The sequence below is a fragment of the Rhipicephalus microplus genome, chromosome 4 (genome assembly GCF_043290135.1).
Source record: "Rhipicephalus microplus isolate Deutch F79 chromosome 4, USDA_Rmic, whole genome shotgun sequence".
NCBI lineage: Eukaryota > Metazoa > Arthropoda > Arachnida > Ixodida > Ixodidae > Rhipicephalus > Rhipicephalus microplus.
In genome coordinates, this window is record NC_134703.1 from 52,466,678 (window position 1) to 52,489,257 (window position 22,580).

Consider the following 22,580-nt stretch of genomic DNA (forward strand, 5'->3'; position numbering starts at 1 on the left):
TAAGAAATACTTGAGGATAGTATGAGGCTGGTTTGTAAATACGGGCCTTACGCTTTCGCACGGGTGGCTTGTTGGTATTTCCTAACGTTTAAAAGCAGGCTCACTTTTGCTGACGATGTTACTTCTTTTTCCCAGGGTGCGCCTTGCGGTGGCGCCGCGAAAAGCGCTTGCGTGTCTGATACTCGGTTGCGCTCGGAATCGATCTCGGCCAGAACAGCGAGAGCCGTCGACCGAGTGCAGCCGCATTGCCGGTAGAGTTGGCGCACTTTCACGACAGGGGCGGACACCGGCACGAGCTCCTCGCCTTGACTATTTTTCATGCTCCGAAGCATCCTAATTGAACAATGTTGTTTGTATAGTGTTCGCGATATTATACTACACTATAATTGTCAACACCACTTCCTTCTTTTTATTTGTATTTTACGGTGCCGCCGGTCTTTCTTCGAAGTCAAAAATGATTTTTTCTTCATCTCTCTTGATGGAGTATTAAGGCTACCACGTGGGATCTTGGTCAGCCTGTGTCTCCAAGCGAGCAACGAGATTCAGTCCGCAGCTACCGAGTGAAATGGTGCGGCAATTAACCTCATACTCAAGGCTCCAAACTGGTCGGTGCCTGAGGAGGACGCTGATATTCTGTGCAGTTGACATTCGGATTTATGGTTTGGTGGTTTACTGTCGGATACATCATCTGCCAGCCAACAAGGAGCAACCATACGGTAGGTAGCAGCTGAGTTTCTAATACGTGGCGCGTTACGTGCCAAGATCACGATATGATTATGACACACACCATTGGTTAGGACCCCACAAGTTTCATTATCTGATGTTCTTTAACCAACCCCAACACTGCAAGGTTAAACTGGCTTCTAGCATGTCGCATTCATCAAAACTCAATCGCCGGCACCAGCACAAACGCACAATCTTTGGGTTGATTTGATTGATATGTGGGGTTTAACGTCCCAAAACCACCATATGATTATGAGAGACGCCGTAGTGGAGGGCTCCGGGAGTTTTGACCACCTGGGGTTCTTTAACGTGCACCCAAATCTGAGCACACGGGCCTAAAACATTCCCGCCTCCATCGGAAATGCAGCCGCCACAGCCAGCATTTGATCCCGCGACCTGCGGGTCAGCAGCCGAGTACCTTAGCCACTAGACCACCGCAGCGAGGCAATCTTCGGGTCAGCAGCAAAGTACCGCAATCACTACACAACCGACGCGGACGGTTAAAGAATTTATATTCTGTAGCTTTTCTGCAGGTCCTTATTCATCAACGTTTTCGCGTGCCCCCTAAGACTAAACGTAGATGCTATTCGTCATATTCCTTGACCATGAAGGTTATGGTCGGAGTTTGACGGGTGAGCACCACGACATGATCACGAAGTATGCATTGGGAAACTAGCTTATTGTGACAAAGTGGGGTTATTAAGTATACCTGAAATAAAGTGCATTATTTTTATAGCCCTTAGATCCATAAAAATTAGCTGCAGAAGCCAGCAAGCCCACAGATTTAAACTTCGCAGCCCAACACCATACTGTCCAAGCGACCACATCAGTTGTGTCGATATTTCTATTGCTCGTTTGACGCTCTGATCTTTCACAGGAGACAGTAACAGAAACGTATATCTTCGTCGATTAAAAATGTGGAGTTCATTGTACCGGCTCTAAAAGAATTACTCACCAAGCATATTGAAAAAATATACTCTAGCTGCAAATTACATTAGGTATGAAACGGGCTTATGTTGTTGTAGTAACTGACTACCAGCAATCGGTATTTTTTTTTTTGACTCCCTTTTCCTTATCCCATTTCTATTACCGAAATAAAGAGTACGCCTGGCCACATTACATTCAGATTACACAACGTGGTGTGACGCAACTTTATATTTATCATGACGAAGAGTTATTCTTCGGCCTTTATTTTTGTTTTGAAGGCAGATTTGGAAAGATATGAACAGTCTATATAAACAATTACCTAACAAAGATCCTCTGAACATGAACTTTTTCTAAATACACATGAATTGCTGAATATTTCATATGTGTCTATAAAATGATATAATTCCACATAGAGGTACTTGCCTAACATGTGATAACACACACGTTTTCTTTGATCTCACAGGTGCCACGAACTAGAACTTCTTTCGTTAGCTATATTTGTGACTATGTAGTATGGCATAGTATAGTTCATAGTGCCCAAGGAAGCAGGTCCTTATGAACTAAATATGATAGAAATGTAAAGCTGTTTAGAACTATTCGAGCTTTGTTAAACTTCAGCAACCTATTTTTTTTGTTGCTAAAATGAGTGTCGAAATTCCGCGCCAATTTCTGAGGGGAAGCTAAGTGTCTTTTTCAGAATATCCCCCCCCCCCCACATACACGCACACACACACACACACACACACACACACACACACACACACACACACACACACACACACACACACACACACAAAAGCGGATTTCACTTGTGCTACATTATTGAGTTACTCTTACTTTTGCGAACACGAGTTTCAATCCTGCAACTAGAGTTGGTCATCGTATATTGCTACTATAATATAGGCAGCTATAATATGTTTTAGTTTATTATCAGTGCCACCTGCATTCTGAATTCACGTTTTGAGCTTCGACAATATGTGGCCTATAGATAAAATCTTATCTTCTGTGAAGAGTAGCGATTTAGGTGTGCATTCCGAGTGTAATAAATTCAAAATGTATTAATAGAGAAGCTTACGATGAAGTTAATACTTCTAATACCTCGCATACACAACAAGCTTTCGATATTTATATGGCATCAGTTGTGTTGAGTTCACCATTGGTGGGATTTATCTGCAAATGCAGTTGCATTAGCTCGTTTGAATCGTATCGTGGAGTGTAAGGAGGCTATAGAATTAAGATGAATTCTCGGCGTATAATCGATGTAATACTTTTGGGAAAGTAGAAACTCTTAAGTACGCATGAATCCTCACCGTGCCACACTTACCAAATAGGACAGCATCCTCTTCTTAAAGCAACCTCTTCTTTGCACCTTCAAAAATATGCGGCCTATAGATAAAATTTTATCTTGCCTCATTCAGTGTTTTTGGTTTATGCGCACCGAGATAAAAGAAGAGAATTTTAGCATATACACCTGTACGCTATGCTGCGTCACTAGTTCAACGCGTTTACGAGCCAGATAAAGCACAGCATAACGAGGCAGCTGTTGCAAAGCATTGAGCCGTTGCGATCAACAGGACTGCCTTTCAGCCGATACATAATGACCAGTTACCACTGCTCTATAGGATCAATATCGATGATTACATGCGCATTTTCAATAGTAGCGCAAGCAGCTGTCGTAAATGACAAGAAGCCCATGTTGACTGATATATAATAAAAGTAGGGATATAGACTTGTGTTTCCCGTTTCGGGCTTTTAAACACTACACAAATTGCCTAGCGCATTTTAGATTGGAAGATTTCAACTGACGCATAAGTTAGCGAAAACTATACAAGTTATTGTCTACCTATATTCAATATATCTAAGCATGATCAATGTAGCAAGCTGTTACCAAATCGCATCTTCAAGAAAAGCGTATAAGAGCCTTGTACGCCAAGAGAGTACAACCACATAGCGCTTGCAAATAGTTGATGCTGATATGATTGGCACACAATTTAAATAAGTACCGCTTTTGGAGGTCAAGCTGCTAGATATCTTTAATGTGGGACTAGCTAGACCACCGCGGCGGGGCACGGAGGGGCCTTACGAGCAACTGATTAGTTCTAGTAGGTTACGCTTGAAAAAGCAGCACGCTTCCTTCTGACGTGCCGCAACTTTGCTACATAGCACATCTGAATAAATTACAGCTTTGAAAATATAAGTTCATGCTTAATATTATAAGATTTGTTTGAGTGCGCATCTATACTTCAGGAACAGCTGCCACATGTGATGTATTGTAGGCCATCTTCTTTGTGCTCCTATAGCCATCTCAAAATACGGCCCACCATGCTACCTTGAAGGGTATGGAGTTGTGCCGCTAAGCTCAAAGGCACGGGTTTGATCCGCACTCATAGCAGCCGTATTCAAAGGGTGTGAAATGCAGCTACACTCGTGTAAATAGATCTATTGGCACATGAAGGAATGGCAGCTGGTAAACATTGTTGTAAAGTCCCCTTTCATTAGTCTGCGGACTTCATAGCAACATCGCTAGTCAGGCACGTATAGCTCAGGCTTCCTAATTGTTCCATTTTTTTTCTAATAACGTCGATCTCACGATCTTGATTTCGTATTATTCATGCTTGCCAATTTTCTTTACGCTCCTCTTTGCTTTTCGTAGAGATATGACAATGCTGTGTTCAGCACTGTTGTCGCAACTGAATTGGTTCCACTGTAAAACTTGTTTAGCTTGATTATAAGTTTTGCATACTCATAAATCAAACTTTTATTTCATGACTTACCATTACAAGTCTAACTACTGCATCTAGCCTAACTCAACACATTCAAACTGGTTCATAATAATATTTGTTTCACACAGCTACGTTTCCTCTAACTTCGCGTAAACAGTTGCGCTGACCTTAAAAATTTCATGCGGATAAAATACAAGCGTCACAATATTGAACTTAAACCTTTTGCTTCGCATTATAATGTGCAATAATAATCAATTCACTCAATACCTTCCTTCATCAATGCAAGTCATTGAATACTCCTTGATTGATAGTTCAAACAGGTACGTTTAACAATAAATAGACTGAATTGTACTTGAATTTTCGCACATTTGATGAATTATCTGTTTGCACTGTGAAAGCGAATCCACACTATGAAGGTTCAACAGACAAAATTGTTCCCACTTGCAACCAAGCAACTGCAGAACTAAGCTGATCGGTTTGATGTTTGGGCGGATAAGGCGGAACATAGACGACAATTCTTAGAGTGGTCTTATTAGGCTTGTGAAATAGCAATTTTTTTAATATACTCCAGCATTTGGGGCCAACAATTGCTCTTCTTGTCTAAATATATATTTAACTTTCGTTCTGACCATCATTTCTATTCTTTCCCTTCAAACACTTTGTTTGCACAGGCAAACGTAAATAAATAATAACATAATTTGCATTTTCCCAAAACCTATTGGATCTTCGAAGTACTGTAACTTTTGTTGCGGCTATTACTGTTCTGTTCCCTGTACGATGTGATCTTTTGAACACGAAGTAAAGCTCGAAACTGTAGCACAAAATTTCACAGAGAACATAACAGAGCAAGGAGGTACACAGTGCTGTGCCCCATCCGACCTTGTCGTCGTCTGGGTCACTTTTCGAGCAGCAGTTCCAAAGTACGCACTACCGATTTGCCCGCCAATATGTCTTTTTATACGTACTGAAGTCTCAACGTGTTCTCTCTGATGCAGCCTCAATCGTGTTCACAGCTGTGGCCCGACTTGCCCGCCAATATGTCTTTTTATACGTACTGAAGTTTTAACATGTTCTCTCTGATGCAGCCTCAATTGTGTACACAGCTGTGGCTGGTGGGAAGGCGGCACTGCCATGCGACATCAGCTCTCCGACACCTGATGATTCGGGGACTCTGGTCCTCTGGTACAAGGACGGCAACATAGCGCCCATTTTCACGCTCGACTCGCGGCATAGAAGGCTGGATCACGTGCGCCGCTTTTTGCCCGAGGACCTCGAACGGCGGTTTCTTTTCGACATCGGGCACTCGCCAGCATATCTCCAGATTGACTCTGTGCAGGAAGCTGATGCCGGGGAATACCGCTGCCACGTGGACTTCCGCCAAGCACACTCGGTGAATACCGTAATTAGGCTTAAAGTAATAGGTGAGTGGCGTCCGATGTCCTCGGATAATTAGGTTGGCCCCGAAGAAAAAAATGGCAGCATATCCACGGAGTGAATGATGGAGAGTGGGGCGAAGCATTCGTCCGTCCAAGCGTCCGTCTGTGTGACCGTCCATGCGTCTGTTTGTGCGCCCGTCCCTGCGTTCTTTCATGCATCCGCCCCTGCGTCCGTTCATGCGTCCATCCATGCATCTGTTTGTGTGTCCGTTTGTTCATCTATTCAACACTCCAAGTCCCACCATCTCGCATCTTTTTATCATATATTCCCCATATAGAAGCACCGCCATCCAGCGGACATTCCAAGGACTAAACGAGAGGTGGCACACGCACACTTTCTTACGGCCTGCGCTTTGGGTCCGCTTCCCACCTTTAACCACCTCGAGTTCATGGTATATTCTAGTTCACTGTATTCATGGCACTGCGACCAAACGCTCGCTAAACCTTTCGAAAACCAAGGAGGTTACTCCCAGCGAGTATAACGTAGCAACCTTTCCCTGTCAGATAGGGCTCAATTTACGTGCCAATGGCTGCTAATGAGAAATGAGAGACAGGAGAATTCGGCTTTTACTTTCTTACGGCTTGCGCTTCGTATCTACTTCTCATTTTTAACCACCTTGAGTTCATTCATGGTATATACAAGTTCATTGTATTCATGGCACTGCGGCGCAACGCTCGCTAAACCTTTCTAAAGCTAAGGAGGTTACACCCAGCGAGTATAATGTAGCATCCCTTTCTTGTCCGATAGTGCTCAATGTACATGCCAATGGCTGCTAATGGGGATCGCAGCGTGCGCGTTGACTAAAAGCCGAATGCTCATGTCTCTCATTTCCCATTAGCAGCCATTGGCATGTACAATGAGCACTATTTTTTATTGTTAAACAACGCACAGAAGAAATCTCTCACTGGCACCACCTTGGAGGTCAAGTGTTATACCTATTTCGGGTATGTGCCACTGGTGGTTACATTCGAGGGACGCCCAAGCCACGCCATAAGGAGCTTCGCCCCTAAAACTCACGCACACGGCTGCTCATGCATTTGTCTAAGACGACTTGTACGCGAAAGCAATTTTCAGCTTTTATAAGTCATTGAATTGTATTGCCTCCGAGATCAGAGGCATCGCCAGTTTTTTGCAAATAACGAATCACGAGGCTTCGCAGTGCTTCCGGGTTTGGTTCATTGTTAGGCGAGCCATGATGTAATTTAATGACGTCGCTAGGTGACCTCAGTTTTGTTATGATGAAGTAACGAGGTGACTAGCAATAAGGTCCTGTTTACGTCATAGGCAGTCGCCATCATTGTGATAACTTTTTGCGTCATTCATGTTGCCGCAGGTGGTCACTTGTCACATTTGATTAAAAATCTACAGCTTTCACTTTATTAGCGTTTCTGATGGCGGAATGTATTCTACTCGAAGCTCATGACCAATCTAAAGCTTGGATAACGCTATATGCCCAGCAGGCGCAGTCTGTGCTTTATTTGCGTCAGAGTTTTTAAGTATTTTTTCTTTTCTTCTTCTTTTTTTGAGTAACGTGCACTAGGTTATAATAAAGAACCATTATGAAAATAACCCATACTTATGGTTATAACAAAGAGTTCTAAATTGTTTTAGAGAAGTATGATCTTTTTCTGGGTATTTGTGTATAAGCGTACAGTTGTCCGTCACCTATTAGAGCCAACCATCTGGCCAGTTTCGTTTGTATAGTGAGGAAGCGAGAATATAGTGACAAACTTATTCTTAGTGACATTACAGAAAGTCGATCAACATAAATGATATCTTATTTTGATTTCCTTGTTTCTTCACAGTGCCACCAAGTAACCCGATTATTATGGACGCAGAAGGACGGAAGCTGGAAGGTTATGTGGGACGTTTCAATGAAGGACAAAAACTGAGGCTACTGTACTAGGTCGTTGGAGGTAACATGGAGCAGTTTAAGAGAAATGCGTTATTTAACTAAACATTTGATACCCGTCAGGCAATCTTCGCACATTGAATTTCCTGATCCAAGATATTTTGGTCTTCTACTTCTCTCTTTGACGCTTTTTCGATATAACGTGTAGGCCGCTGCAATTTTATTTATTTATTTATTTATTTAAATACCTTAAGAGCCCGGAGGGCATTACATAAGGGGGGATACATACAAGAGGTTACTATAGCATCAGTAAAACAACATGTCAGGGAGTAATACTAGTAATCAAACAGACCGATAGCCCAAGCAACATTACTAATAACACAATAAGCAAAAAACACAGTAAGCAGCCCACCATAACAGGAAACATATTTCAAGAAATAGCAATAAACATTCTCTGAGCATGCGTTACACATTAAATGTCAATGGTGGTTACAAATTATTGTCAACTTCTAAGTAAGTTTGTACTGCAGACTGGAAAAGGGATGGTTCTGTAATAGCGACGATGTTTGAGGGCAGCGCGTTCCACTCGTTAATGGATAACAGCAGAGGTGAAAATTGGTATTTCTTAGTGCGTGAATATATTGTATTGACCTTATGTGCATGACAAACGCGATCAGAAACGTAGGGAGCTGGGTGAATGAATGATCGGGAAAATGACGAGTCACTATGATATAAACTATGGAAAAAACATAGGCGGGACAACTTTCTGCGCGTGGCGAGCAATGGAAGGTTCAGAGAACGCTTAAGACATGTTACGCTTTGGTGGCGAGAATGACAGGAGGTGATAAACCGAGCTGCTTTATTTTGTACCGATTCTAGCATATCAGATAACATTGCCGTGTGTGGATGCCAAGTGGTTGACGCATACTCTAGTGAAGGCCTGATCAGAGCTTGATATGCATGAAGTTTAGTTTTCAAGTTTGCGCATCTGAGGCGGCGTTTCAAAAGACCGAGTTTTTTTGATGATTTGCTGGTGATGTATTCAATGTGACTGTTCCAGGTTAGGTTGGAACTAAAGAAAATGCCGAGGTATTTTGTGGATGAAACGGTCTCAATTACGGTGCTATTGACTATGTATCTGACGGATGATGAGGGTTTGGCTACGGAAGTAAATCTAATATGTTTGGTTTTTTCAGCGTTGATGTGCATCTGCCACAAATTGCACCACTCTGCGAGTTTTAACAAATCTGACTGTAGAATGCTACTGTCATTCGGTTCGGTAATCTCCTTATATATAACGCAATCATCTGCGAATAGGCGTAGAGAAGAAACAATATTAGATCCAATGTCATTGATGTAGACCAAAAATAATAATGGTCCGAGCACGGAGCCCTGGGGGACACCGGATTTTACCATGCACTTTCTGGAAATTATGTGGTTAAGTTTGACCGATTGCGACCGGTTACAGAGAAACTCTTGAATCCATTGGATTGTTTTCTGATCAAGCTGGAGGTTACGGACTTTAGTTATTAATCGGTTATGTTGGACGCGATCAAAAGCCTTTGAAAGGTCTATAAAAATAGCATCTGTAGGAGCAGAGCTATGCATGGATTTGTGCAAGTCTGTCAACAATTCGAATAGTTGGGTGTTGCAAGAGCGTTTTTCCCGAAAGCCGTGTTGGTTTGGGATGAGGATGTTGTTTCTGTTCAAGTGAGATATAATTTTCGAGTAAATGATATGTTCAAATAGCTTGCAAGATATACAGGTTAGAGAGATTGGACGGTAGTTGTTCGGACTTGACTTTTGGCCGGATTTGTATATGGGTTTAACAAAGGCATATTTCCAGTCTTCCGGTACACAGCCCGTGTCAAGCGACTGCTGAAAGATCAGCGACAATAAATACGCTGATCTGTGGCAGGTTAATTTTAGGAGTTTGGCACTAATTCCGTCGGGCCCCGGGCTAGTCTTATGAGGAAGGCGTTGTACAGCTTGCGCGACACCATTTTCAGTTATTGTAATTGAAGAAAAAGGGTCGTGAATGGTAGGTTTTAACAGTGCCAGTGAGTCTAGTGGAAGTTCTTCCGTGAACACTGATGCAAAAAATTCGTTGAAGCATTCAGCACTTTCCTCTGGCGACAACGCTATGCCTTGATCACTCAGTAGAGTTGGCTCAGAAGGGTAGGCTGTAGGGTTCACCACGCGCCAGAATTTCTGGGGGTCAGTTTTCAAAAGGTTAGGTAAGGTGCAGTTAAAATATTTTTCCTTGGCCTCTTTTATTGAGGCCTCCGCTTGTTTTGAAAGATTTTTATAATTAAGCCAATCTTCCGGAGTATTAGTTCGTGTAGCCCTTTTAAAAGCTCGTTTCTTCCTATTTAGGCATCTTTTTACATCGCGTGTGAACCACGGGTCATTTGTTTTGGTGCTGATTGTTAGTTTCGGGACGCAGCATTCTTCTATTTTTTTTAGTGTGTCACGGAATTGAAGCCAATTTTCGTTTGCAGCGCGATGTTCAAAACTTGACTCAAATATTGGTATAAAATCATCTAACATACGGTTCATCTTATCGATGTCAGCACATGCGTAATTCAATAACTGCTTAGTTACTTTTGATTTGTCGGCGCGTGGTAGATATAGTGAACAATGGACAACTCTGTGGTCGCTAATTTCTTCAAGCACGTGTGTAAGAGCTTCCTGGGAATTATTAGTGAAAAGTAAATCTAAAATGTTATCGCCACGTGTAGGTTCTGTTACTAACTGGGTCATGAGGTGGACGTGTGTCAAATGTAGAAAACGCAAGCATTCGTGACGGTGGGAGCTGTTACTGCTGACAGAAGAAGATGCCCAATCTATGCCTGGGTAGTTGAAGTCGCCGCCGAGAATAAGAAGAGAATTTGGATAATGGGCATGCACATACTCGAGTGAATCATTCAGCAAGTCGACGAACTCCGGACCGCTATCGGGGGGTCGGTAGCAGGCACCGATAATTACGGTAGTGTGAGCTGACTGCGCAGTAACCCAAATTGCTTCGATGGACGAGTCGTAAGCAATAACTGACGGTTGGAATTCTTGTTTAACAGCTATAATTACTCCTCCACCTTTAGATACCGATCTGTCCTTGCGAAAAACTGTAAACTGTGCAGGAAAGTTAAGTTCAGAGTTCGAAATGTCGGCCGACAGCCACGTTTCCGTACCGATCAAAATGTCGGCGGAACATGTGTACAAGAAGAAATTTAGGGTGTATAGCTTATTTAAAATGCTCCTAAAATTTATTAGGAGCAACGTTACTTCAGATTTGTAGGTGGAGTTTCGATTAGAAGAGGTAGTTTGTCAATCAGCGAGAGGTTGGTGCGGAGAGACTTCGTTAAGAGAACTGCCTTGGGGTTTCATTGCATGGGGCGTGAATTCCTGTCTGGGAGTTACTTCGACAACGCTATCAGTGACAAAGTTGTATCGAAAAACGCGGCCCCAAATGTACAAACAGTTAAAGCGAACCGAATAACGCTCGCTTCCTTTGCGCTTAAGCTTTGCAAAATCCCTCAACCGTTTACGGGCCATCTGCACCTTCGGCGCGAAGTCTTCGTCAATCCAAACCTTGGGAAAATCTAAGTTTTTCAGTTTCGGGGCATTGCGCAAAACCTCGGTTTTGGACTTAAAGTTTAGAAATTTGATTATAATGGGTCGATAAAAATGCGGGCGTCGCTTACCGACGCGATGGGCGCGTTCAATGTCACCAACTTGTAACTCAAGGTGCGCGGAAAAAATTCTTTAACAATTTTTTCTGTTTCCTCGTAGTCTTCTTTGTCGGTCTCGGGAAGGCCTTTAACGATGAGGTTGTTCCGCCTCATCCTGTTATTTATATCGTCTACTACATCAACGAGATCTTCATTTACTTTTGATATGCTTGATTTTACTTCACGTACTGAATCACCTACATCTTCGCACGTTGACTCAATTTGCGATATCTTTTGCAGACCTGTCTCAATGTCCTGTCTTTTGCAGACCTGTCTCAATGTTGGTTTAAATTATGGATTACCACGCATGGTCTTCCACGTGTTATGTACATATCACTCTCAGACACACTAACACGTTTTTATATATCCATCACCTGAAATCAGGCCATAGATTTGCTAACCTAGTGAAGAGATGGCTACGTACAAATTTACTGTAGATGTTGCCTGTATAAAGGATTCTGAAGACAGCTTCAAAACCAACGTAGTGATAGTTTCGCTATTCCTCGCTATTCTCTTTAATGTCATATAAACTCTGTTGCTTTACGTGAAGTTCCTCGAATTCGTTTATTGTACTTCTTATTTGAAGAAGGGTAGTTTTATTGCACACGTAATTTGTACATACCCAAACGAAAGAAGAAAAACAAGGAAAAACAGTGTACACATCTTCTAAATGAGCACTAAAAAACCAATTTGTCTCTGTGTATTCAAAAGTTACAAGTAAAAGAAAAATAAAAATTATTCGAGTAGTTTAAAATGCACGTATGAATGCAAATGAAGTATTTCTTATGAGTCGAAATTTCAGCTCATTTTTACTAATTACTCCTCGTGGAGATAACGTGCTAAGGTTGGGGCATAAGTGCTCGCTATGTCCTTTTGTATTTCTTGTGTTATGTACAGGCATAGGCAGATGGTTGAGTTAGTGAAAGAGCTACAAAGATGGCATACATATCTACAAAGAAGGAGATTACAATCAAAAGCATGAACAGGATTCTAAAGTACCTGTAAATACGTGAGAATGACACGAATTCAGGTTTAGGTGGGCACATCACTCAAAAGCCATTCACTGTATTTTCATTGACGAAAGCCACAACTTGCGCCATTGATACACTGCAGAAATAATTATTGTGGCTGTTGATCGTTGTTGCCTGCATTTTGTTCGCTTCTGTACAATCAACAGGGAAGCCTCGTCCAGTCGTAACTTGGTGGCACAATAAAGTGCTGGTGGACTCAGACTTCAGCTTCGTGGACGGTGGTAGTGTGGGTCGAAACTGGCTCGATACCACTCAGCTGAAACGCTCGGACTACCTCAGCGTGCTCACTTGCCAGGCAGCAAACAACAATAGAACAGTGGCTGTGTCGCGATCCGTCACCTTGGACATGAACCGTGAGTCTATTGACCCATTTCAATGGGCAATAATATAACGAATTACATGTGTTGAAAGACACTTTTTATGACTTGTTTTCCTAGGTGAATCACAAATGTCTTGCTCTCTTTGAGAAAGTTGTCACTAACGCTTATTAACCTCAAAACGCAGAATATATATCGAATTATTAGTACTGCGTAATATATCTTGCACGTCTTTCTCACCACAGCTATGCAGAAGAACGAAGTCCCTAGCTTCGTTATTCCAGTGTAGCCATTCATATAACTGTGCTATATTGATTTCTGGTGGGGTATTGCATCGCCTAATGAAATGTTCTGAATTCATAATGTAATAATGCTGCTGCTACCCAACGATGCTATATATCAAACTTGTAGATGCAGATGAAAGGCAGCCACTATCTACGCAGCAGTTTATTAGTTCTGAGGATTCGTATAGTAGCGATTCCAGATAACCGTAACAAACATATGCACTGATATAAAACACTAAGGCTAAAATGCCTACATTACTTTTCACGCAGTCGGGCACATTACGCAGATGTTTCATTTTGATTTCAATTGAATTATACATTGTTTGGCTAGAGACATCATTTCATTATTTCCTCGTTTTATTAAGTAATCAACAGAGCTTGTCATGCTGAACACCTGAAATACTAGCACCCAATTATCAAATAAGGTGCTCGCCAACGATAGAAGTTGGAAATCAAACACATCTGAGAGTACGCGGTTTAAGACTATTGCATAAACAGGCAGTGCTCATAACTCTGCCGAAAATACTATTTATTATTAAACTAAAAAATACTAAATTATTATGCCCTAGCATGGTGGGAAATTATTATAATACGCAAAAGTAATCATTTCTCGGTTCAGTTTATCCGCAACAAAGTCTCTTCTTCCCCCCCCCCCCTCCAAACAAAAAACAACTGTAATTTGAGTGATTGAAAGGTTTCACAGATTCTGTTTTCAGTGGACGGTTATCTGTGTTTATCCAGTGACTCAAGTGAAAAACAGAAAGCGAGTCTCTCATCCCAGTTAATGTCAGCTCCTATATTTTCCAATACCATAGAGAGATGTTACGTGGCGTTTTACGCTTTCCGGATAGGTGTCGTCTGCTCCGAAAAGCGGAAGTGCACAGCACCCACCAAGCGTCTTGTACCAGCAGTGTTCGATTTCAAAGTGTATATTTCCACACTCCTTTCTCAAGTTTTCTTGTGGCCGCATTACACGTGTAAGTGCTTCTTTGCGCAACCACGTCTTGTGACTAAAGAACTATCGAGGTAATTGTAGAACCTTCTTATGCAATTACGCCCGCAACGGGAACATTACAGATTCTTCTGGAACTTACGTCACCGCTAGTGATAGTGCAAGAATTGCCAATGTAACATGTACAAGTACCAACGCACGGCATCGCTTGTCAGTTGATCGACGGCCGATGCTCTGCTCACCGCTATCAGTGCCAGTGTCTTGTTGTAATGAGACTTTCCTTTTACGTGGCCACAAGTTAGGCCTAAGGAACATTTTTAATCTGAGCATCGAGTCTGCTCTCTTCGTCCAAGTTAAGACCCCGTGACAATATCGTGGTTCATACAAGGTACTTACGTCCACACCTATGTACCTTGTACGAACAACAATAGGCGATTTGAAATTGAACACGGTGAAGCAGAAACGTGTCTCTTGCAAGCCAGGAACACACGGGAAACCTTGATGACACCAGCTCCGGTGTGCTTTATTTTACACCACGACAGAATTTTAATGGAGCAATACTCTCTTGCCGGGCGGAGAACACTTTCATACCAGGCAGTGCCATCGAACAGGGGATGCAGCTGGATATCTTATGTGAGTAGCACTTCTGGACAAGAAAGCCTGATGGTATTTTTCAGACCATGCTTTAACACACCACCCAGAAAGCTGTCCACTCGCCTTTTGGCAATGTGCAGCTTCTACCAGACACGCCGTTGCATGGTTAATCTTACGTTTTGTACGTTCTCGATGACTGCTTATATTTCAAATGGCGGCCGCAATTTGAGGCGTGATATTCGCTATACCATTCTCCCTTTCTGGGAGTAATAACACATGCGCACACTCACGTATCATCATCATCATCATCATCATCATCATCATCATCATCATCATCATCATCATCATCAATCATCGTCACCATGATCGTCATCATCATCATCATCATCATCAGCAGCAGCAGCAGCATTACTGAACTCAACTTTTCTGAAATAGAGCTGAGAACACAAATATAGCTGAGACCACAAAAAAGTAAAAAAAGCACATGCTAACACGCATGCACCAGCATGCAAGGCAGTGCTCCTATAGCTGACTTCGCCATCTGCATTGAGCAGATGGCGAAGTTCAGCACATTTGTGGTCCATGCACCCTCACTAAAGTGAAGGCAAACCGACCACCTGCACGCTGCGCATTCTCATCGAGACGGGGCATGAGGGTATACGCTGGAAATGACATGAGATCGGACTTCTGGTGACGTGCGATGCAGGGGCGCTGCATGGTCAAAACTATTTCCGCTAGTTTGCAAGTTCGCACAGATATTTTAGGTATGTCCCGCACATCCACACACGTTTCATTTATGCGTACACAACCCACAGCACCAAATTCATTATTAATGCAAGGGCGCTACTAAGTCTATAGAAGGTCGTAACATACAAACGCTTTTAGACGCTTACACACACGCGCGCACTTAGACAAACAACCGCCCATGCGCAAACAGCCCACAACATGCTATCAATGAATCACGCCAAGGCACCCGCAAAACCATTACAACGTCGCAGCATAGATGCGCCTTCATTCATGTGCGTACAACCAAAATATAGAATTTATGAATCACGCAAGAACACCTGCAAGATCGACGTGAATCACGTACAGAAAAGCGAAGCATACATATACGCTTACTGGGTTACATACGCACTTCGAAAACTAGCTAATCAATGCGCGCATAAATGACAAGACAAACTGTTTTCCAAGCGAGTGCACCCGTACGTAGTCCTCATGGAGAGACGAAGATTACAAACTGCTATACTGGTTTGTGCGCAGCTGTTCCTTCTCTAGTTATATATCGTGACGAAATAAATGCAATAAGTATCACAATTGTAGCAATCACTCGGGCACAAGGACTTGTAGATCTAAAGCAGCAGATTAGAAAACGTAAATAGAGTTATTTAATTTGTTAGGATTTCAGCGATTCCTGCCACAAGCAAGAAAATTTACCACGGGGAGTTGCATAGAGATTGGAGAATAGTGTAGCTACTTACACCTTGTTTAACCATTGTATCACTTACTTCGTTTTTTTTTCACTAGGCACGCTAAACGTCACTAAGTAGTTTATTATGAATGTGTACCGAAGATATGTTAAAAACGTAATTGCCATGCCGTAATTCGCAAAGCAAGAAAGTGTTGGCTTTTCTGTGACATATAACAATAATAAACAATCTTTGTTTGAGGGTAAGTTTTTACACTTTACTAGTGAACAAAAAGCATGAATTCATTCGCATCAATTGCATTTTTAACTTCCATGCTTTCCTTTCTATCTCTCTCTCTTGCTCCCTCTTAGTGGTTTCGGCTTCGGCAACAATACCGAAAGGGGGAGTGAATCGTGCATTCCCTGTTCTAAGAGGGGTGAGGCGGCCCACGCGGATGCAAAATAGTAAAGGAAGTATTTTCAGCTTCGGGAGAGCACCTTTTGCGTATGTGGTTCATTGTATGTTTGGCGTGTTTAGACGTGACCATCGCTCCTTTGCCAGCTCATCTTGCCGCATCGCACTGTATAGGATTTCACAAGTGGTAATAACATTGCCATCTGAAGGGTAAAGTTTGGTGCCTGCCGGCGGCAAGCTGTCCTTTCTTCTACTCTCTCCCCATTTGTTTCATTATTATTAAAGTACGCGTAAACCAGTGCAATGTGCATTCACTATACTTCCTTTGGCTTCATTATCGGTTTGCCTTCATAAACGTTGTGTTAAATGAAGAAACGGAGTTTTTTTCCTTCATTCATGAAGTGTTGATGGTGTGTGTGTATACGCGTGTGCACTATAATGACACACTAAGTTATAAGGAAACGATGAGACAAGCGGGACAGCCCCTGTTTTGTACCAAACTGCAGCAAGGCGATTGCCGCTCGTGTAGTTTTCAAATACGTTGTATTTCAAGGGCCAGAAATATCATTCATTCCCTGTGTCATGTCGTACAGTGGTTTACACGAGACTAAAACAATACTAAAAGAATTCAAACCCAGTGCAGAATAAACAGTCTAAAGAACGTGAAACAGTCATGAAAAGTTTAATTGGACTATAGTACGTAAAATTGCGTGAGACGTTTCTAAAACATCAAGCTGCTACTGGATGGGACCCACGCCGCCCAAAAGAGATCGCTACCGTACTGCCGATCGAGATTGACGACGTGGTGGCATGCGCAACAGGTCTAAGTTATATGGTTACAGCGTGACAATGGTAAGAAAAAATAACATCCACTAGAAAGGGTGCTGACTTTCAGCTGAATTTATTGAAAGCGTTCCAGCCACTTATATACTGAGTGCATTGTCTGTGAGCAAGTACGAAAACATATGAATGACTATGCATGCAGAACAGTGTAAACTTTTTTAGCCAATACTTTTTATCGGAAAGTTGAAGTAATGGTGTACTGATGAACCGACTTTTGGCCATCTTGATAAAAAAATTGTGCTGCAACTACGATATAACTACGATAAATCAACTCGCCCAATTTGAGCTCTTATTGTGATGTCCAAGTAAATAGGGGGGTCACTCGTGCTACTCAGGTCCTCAGATTTTTCGGAATAGTAGAGCTGCATTTTTAAAAGCACATGATATCTAATTCCACCAATATCCAAGCAACAATGGCATTTGTGCAGGATTTAGCCTCTTATTTTGAACTATGCCGTGGTTTACACAAAAACGACATTAGCTTTTGAGTCAGCACGGAATTTAGAAATGCACCGACACCTACATAAAAACTAAATTATCACAAGTGAGCGCATAATTAGTGGTGAATTAGTGCAGCATTACTGCCAAAATAAACGCTCGTTGCAAAGATTTTTACATGCAAAACTAGACCGGCTAAATTTTAGTTCTGAGACCTTCACGTTTCCTGTAGGAGTTGCGTTACTTTTGCGTTACTAATCAGTAAGCCAATGAGCTTAGAAGCAAAAGTGTTGTAATAAACTATAGAGGTACTTATACTTATCAACTGTCGCGAACGCTAGTGGGTTCATGTGCCCATGATCTTCAAGTTTTTGTTCATTGATTTCACAAATGAGGGCAAAATGGATGAGTTACGTGATATGCTAGACACGTTCCAAAGTTCATTCTTCTCATTTGCCTTTTCTATTTGCAGACAAACGGCAATTGCTACTACGACTGGGCCACAACCTCTAAGAACACAACATCCGAGATGGTGGGGACGTGTATCTTGAGTGCGAGGTGGACGCCAATCCATCGGCCAGCGAGGGCACGTGGCTGTTTGACGATGACGAAATCATTACGAACACTAGCGCTTGGATCATTGTCAGTAGTCGGTCACTGGTGTTGCAGAAGCTGCACCGTTCACGTCGAGGACGGTACGCCTGCGTCGCCATGAACCCGGAGGGCCGAGACACAAGCAACATTTTCCTGCTGCGAATTATGTGTGAGTTAATCACTCACTTCCTAAACAAAGATTAGAAACTGCCCACTAGCGTCTCTGTTGGAAAAGAAAAAAAAATGTCGTAGTTCACATTCTGTAACGTGGTGTGGCCATATCTGATGTCCTGTTTTTGACAAAAGAAATGGGGCATGGCCTGCTGCAGTTGAACATAAAAGAGCACCTATGTTGGTGAGTTATAACCCCTCTTTTGCTTGAATCTTAAAGTACTGCAAACTCCACATAATCTTTGCTAAATAAAGTCAATGTCGGCTACCGTTGGCTAAATAATGCCTAGAATTGGCTAAGACTGGCTACCAGTTATTGTAAGATTATTCTTTCATGAATGTCACTTCAATGATAGAAAAGTCAGATTTTTTTTCTGCTATTCTGATTGCAGGATAAATCTTAGCACGATTTGCTTTCTTCAAGTCTATATCAGCTGTGCGTCAATGAACGCACTGCTTATTAAAATACACCATTATATGTCGTAAAAATCCATGGCCTTTGTACTTACAATATTGGACGTTTTCTCTCAAGAACAACAAAAATCAATCCAATCTTGTCCTTTTATGCCGCATTGAAAGATCTGAAAGTATGTTCTACTGCTTGCACACTCTAGAAAATATATATTGTTCAGATTTGTGAGAACCTAAGTGCAGGAAAAGTTAGCGTGAGATGTGTAAAACACCCACGTGTTTTCATTTTAGCCGCTAATAAATTTAAACCTACCGTAAAAAATTTAGTGAATAAGCAAAGTATGAAAGACCTAAAGCCGGGTTGCTCAACATCGATGGATTTTTTATGTTGTTCTCATTCATTTGTGTGCACACGTGTAGCAAGAAATCACCGTCGTGAAAAAAAAAACGCACCACGAAATTGGGGTAAACACTTTTACTCACCGTTGCAACAAAACAAATTAAGGAGGGAAGAGACGGACGGCAAAGGCCAGATAGAGTTTCCATACAGATGCAACCAGCCACTTGGAAAAAGTTTTATTAAACCATCTAGATCAACCCGGTGATAAACATGATGGCGGCCCGTTTCAGTACAAGGTGCTTCAGCGCAACGTAACATGAGGGAATACTAGGGAACGAAAAAGGCAGTGGCAGCTTCGATAAGACCCAGAGCGTTAAAAACCACACGCCAACGGTGACGTGTCTGTGGATCTATGGAAGATGGGAATGTTGAGTTTCAGCACGGGTTTGTGTTTCTGGAGTTGGAATATCCAAGTCGTCTATGTGACTGTCTGTGGCTTAACTGAAACTTTATCCTTCATTTATTACTCCACAGATGCACCAATGTTCAAGCAGGGCAAGAAGCACATGTACGGCGCGTCACAAAATGATTTGGTGTCAGTAAACTGTGAAGTTGAAGCAGATCCCATGGATGCGACATTGGAATGGCGCTTCGGCAGCTCCGTCAGTGGAAAGCGCCTTGAGCTCAGCTGATTCAGCCAGAAGCTGACGCACAGATTGGCCTTGCATACGACACTAAACGAAGATGACTTCGGCTTACTTCTCTGCTGGGCCACTAACAAGATTGGCAGACAAAGGAAACCCTGTGCTTTCGCTGTCTTTAAAGCTGGTGAGCGTCATCCGGTATGAGAGCCGAATTTTCACGAAAGTGTGCACAGTATACTCTTAAAGAATGTTAAGACCTAACATTAGGTTCTTAACAGCATCTTCTAGTCAGCACTGAAATGAAGATGTCATGTAGTCGCCAACACGCACCACAACAAGTTATCTTACATACCAAGGTTTCATAGTACACCAGTTCAATCGATGACGTTATGAATTGTTATTTACAGAAATGCTTCCAATATGACGTTTGTTTTTCAAGATGTAATGACATCAATTATTCACGTGTGAGTTACTAATATTACTAACCACTTCTAGTACCTTCGCGATATTGTTCACAGTTTTAGCTCTTATTTTTGTAAAAAGTAAAATAGCTCATACTTTAAAAAGGAACACACATTTCTTTTTTGTGCAATGATCAAATTTTAAACGCCAAGAAAAGCCTTGAGGTCTAAACGGAGGATTTTCCCGAACTCGGGTCTTCCGGAACCCGTCAGAAACTGCAGCAAAGACAACGGCACTTCCAACTCGGTGTCATTAGAGTGTTCGCATGGTGTCTGGGACGGTGGCATGCAGCCAGTAGTATACGTGGCAGAACTTAGAGACGCTCACACCAACAGGCTAGTGGCGAATGCCTCATCCACTTCAAGACCAGCGTTCTCTTTCAGTGGCCTTCAGGAGGGCACCAACTTTCGTGTTTTACTCTACTTCACCAATCCAAAGGGGCACAGGAGCCCATGGAGGTTTTCGCGAACACCATCCGATCGGCCGAAAGCGTGTCCCGTAGATATATTGATTCTACACATGTGCCTTTATTTAGGTACTTTCTATGCAAGCATGCACAGGAAGTAAACGTCATTGTGTGATTTTATCAGCAACATGCTAGTGTACAGTACTGAGTCTATGGCAGTTATAGAGCTTCTTTACCGGTTACTTCCTGAATAGATGGAAGGTTGTGAACGATAACGAGGGCCAAAAGCACTCAAAAGAGTTGGCGCAAATCTCAGCTAGTAAGTAGGACAACCTTTCATACGACCATAACATGGGATCTATGCACTTGTGTTCGTAACATGTTCGTTCTACGTTTTACACTGCTGCTTTTTAAAGGTGATAAAGGGAAAACTGTTACAACATAACTTTAATCGGCTTATTTACATTTCTCCACCATTTTCTGTTTTCTAAAGTTTTTGACCGAACACCGCTTGGCCCTATACATCCTTCATTTTCGGTGCCTTTTTAGGTTTACTGTGCTGCTAATACACTAGCTACATAAAGCGCGATAGAAGCCAAAAGTGAAAGTATCACAATATAACAGACTTACCACAAATGCATTCTTTTAATTTCGCTAACGCGTTTCAATACAACTCGTAATTTATTGCAGCGCCTCAAGAACTGAATGTGACAGCTACGGAACACTTAATCGGTGCCCTGATAGGTATGATTACAACCCTGGTTATTGCTGCAGTATTCATGCTGCTCTTCATCCGAAATAAACATTCACTTCAAAGACAAGATAATTGTCTGTGTAAGTAGGTTTGTTGCACAAAACTGAATGAATTGAAATGTTAGGGCTAGCATAGATTACACTCTCATAGCATGCGTCATTCGTTAATGTTCGAGAAAGTGAAGATCGAAACGTTGTTTGATTAAACACCATTAGGTGAAGCCGCTAATTTGCACGAGGACTGGTAGTTTAATATTTTACGTGCATATTTTCTTTCTATTTGGCAAACTTTGGCAAACTGTGTTAGGTAAAAAACTACAAGTTCGTCATGTTATTATAAAAAACTAGTTTTATATGGACGAGAGAGTTTAAAGCCAAAGTTACATTTCAAGAACTCAACGCACTGCTTTGTGCTTGGAGTTACTGCCAAATAACTGCATGCACAACAAGCCAAGATAACGTAAAAATAGTTCTTTTTGATAAGAGTTTAAATTAGCTGCGCAAACAATTTGCATGCTGTAGTGAAACAATTAAAATTGCCATTATTAATCAAAAATGCTACCTAAGCGTGAACTAAGCAAGGCTCGAAGTTTTTTTTATTGTTACATAAGTCTTCTACAGAATCTTTCATCTCTCCAAACAACCATACTAGTAAGGTCAAAAACAGCATATAAAACAAAAGTTCAGTGTCAAATGTACATTATCCTAAATGTTCATTTTGATATTATTGTGGCATTATATTTATCAGAAAGTACCCAGAAGACCACTTCATGCAATAACACTACACAAAAAAAAAATTGTCCCTATGAGTTCTTTTCACACAGCGCGTAACCTCGTGACCCTTCTAACAGAAAAGTTGAATGCCACGATGCAGTGCACGTGTAATAAATTCCAAATAAATATGCATTTGCTATGTTTTGATACTTTAAAATTCAGTAGAACATGATATAGTAACTAAGATGTAGCCTAAATTTTGCGTATTACTGGTTATTTAGTTTTTTTTCTACATAGAAAGGCTGTTATATTCTCCTTGTGTTTTCTAATAGTGCACCAGATGGTAGCCTTGGGGCTAAGGAAAGATTATTTTATAATGTCTTAGTTATTGCACATAGAGCTTCCTTGCTCCG

At 41.8% G+C, this 22,580-nt stretch overlaps 1 pseudogene; it reads left to right on the forward strand.

The window, feature by feature from the left end:
* Positions 1 to 234: 234 nt before the first annotated feature.
* Positions 235 to 22,580, forward strand: part of LOC119172651 (lachesin-like) — a 29,007-nt pseudogene continuing 6,661 nt past the window's right edge.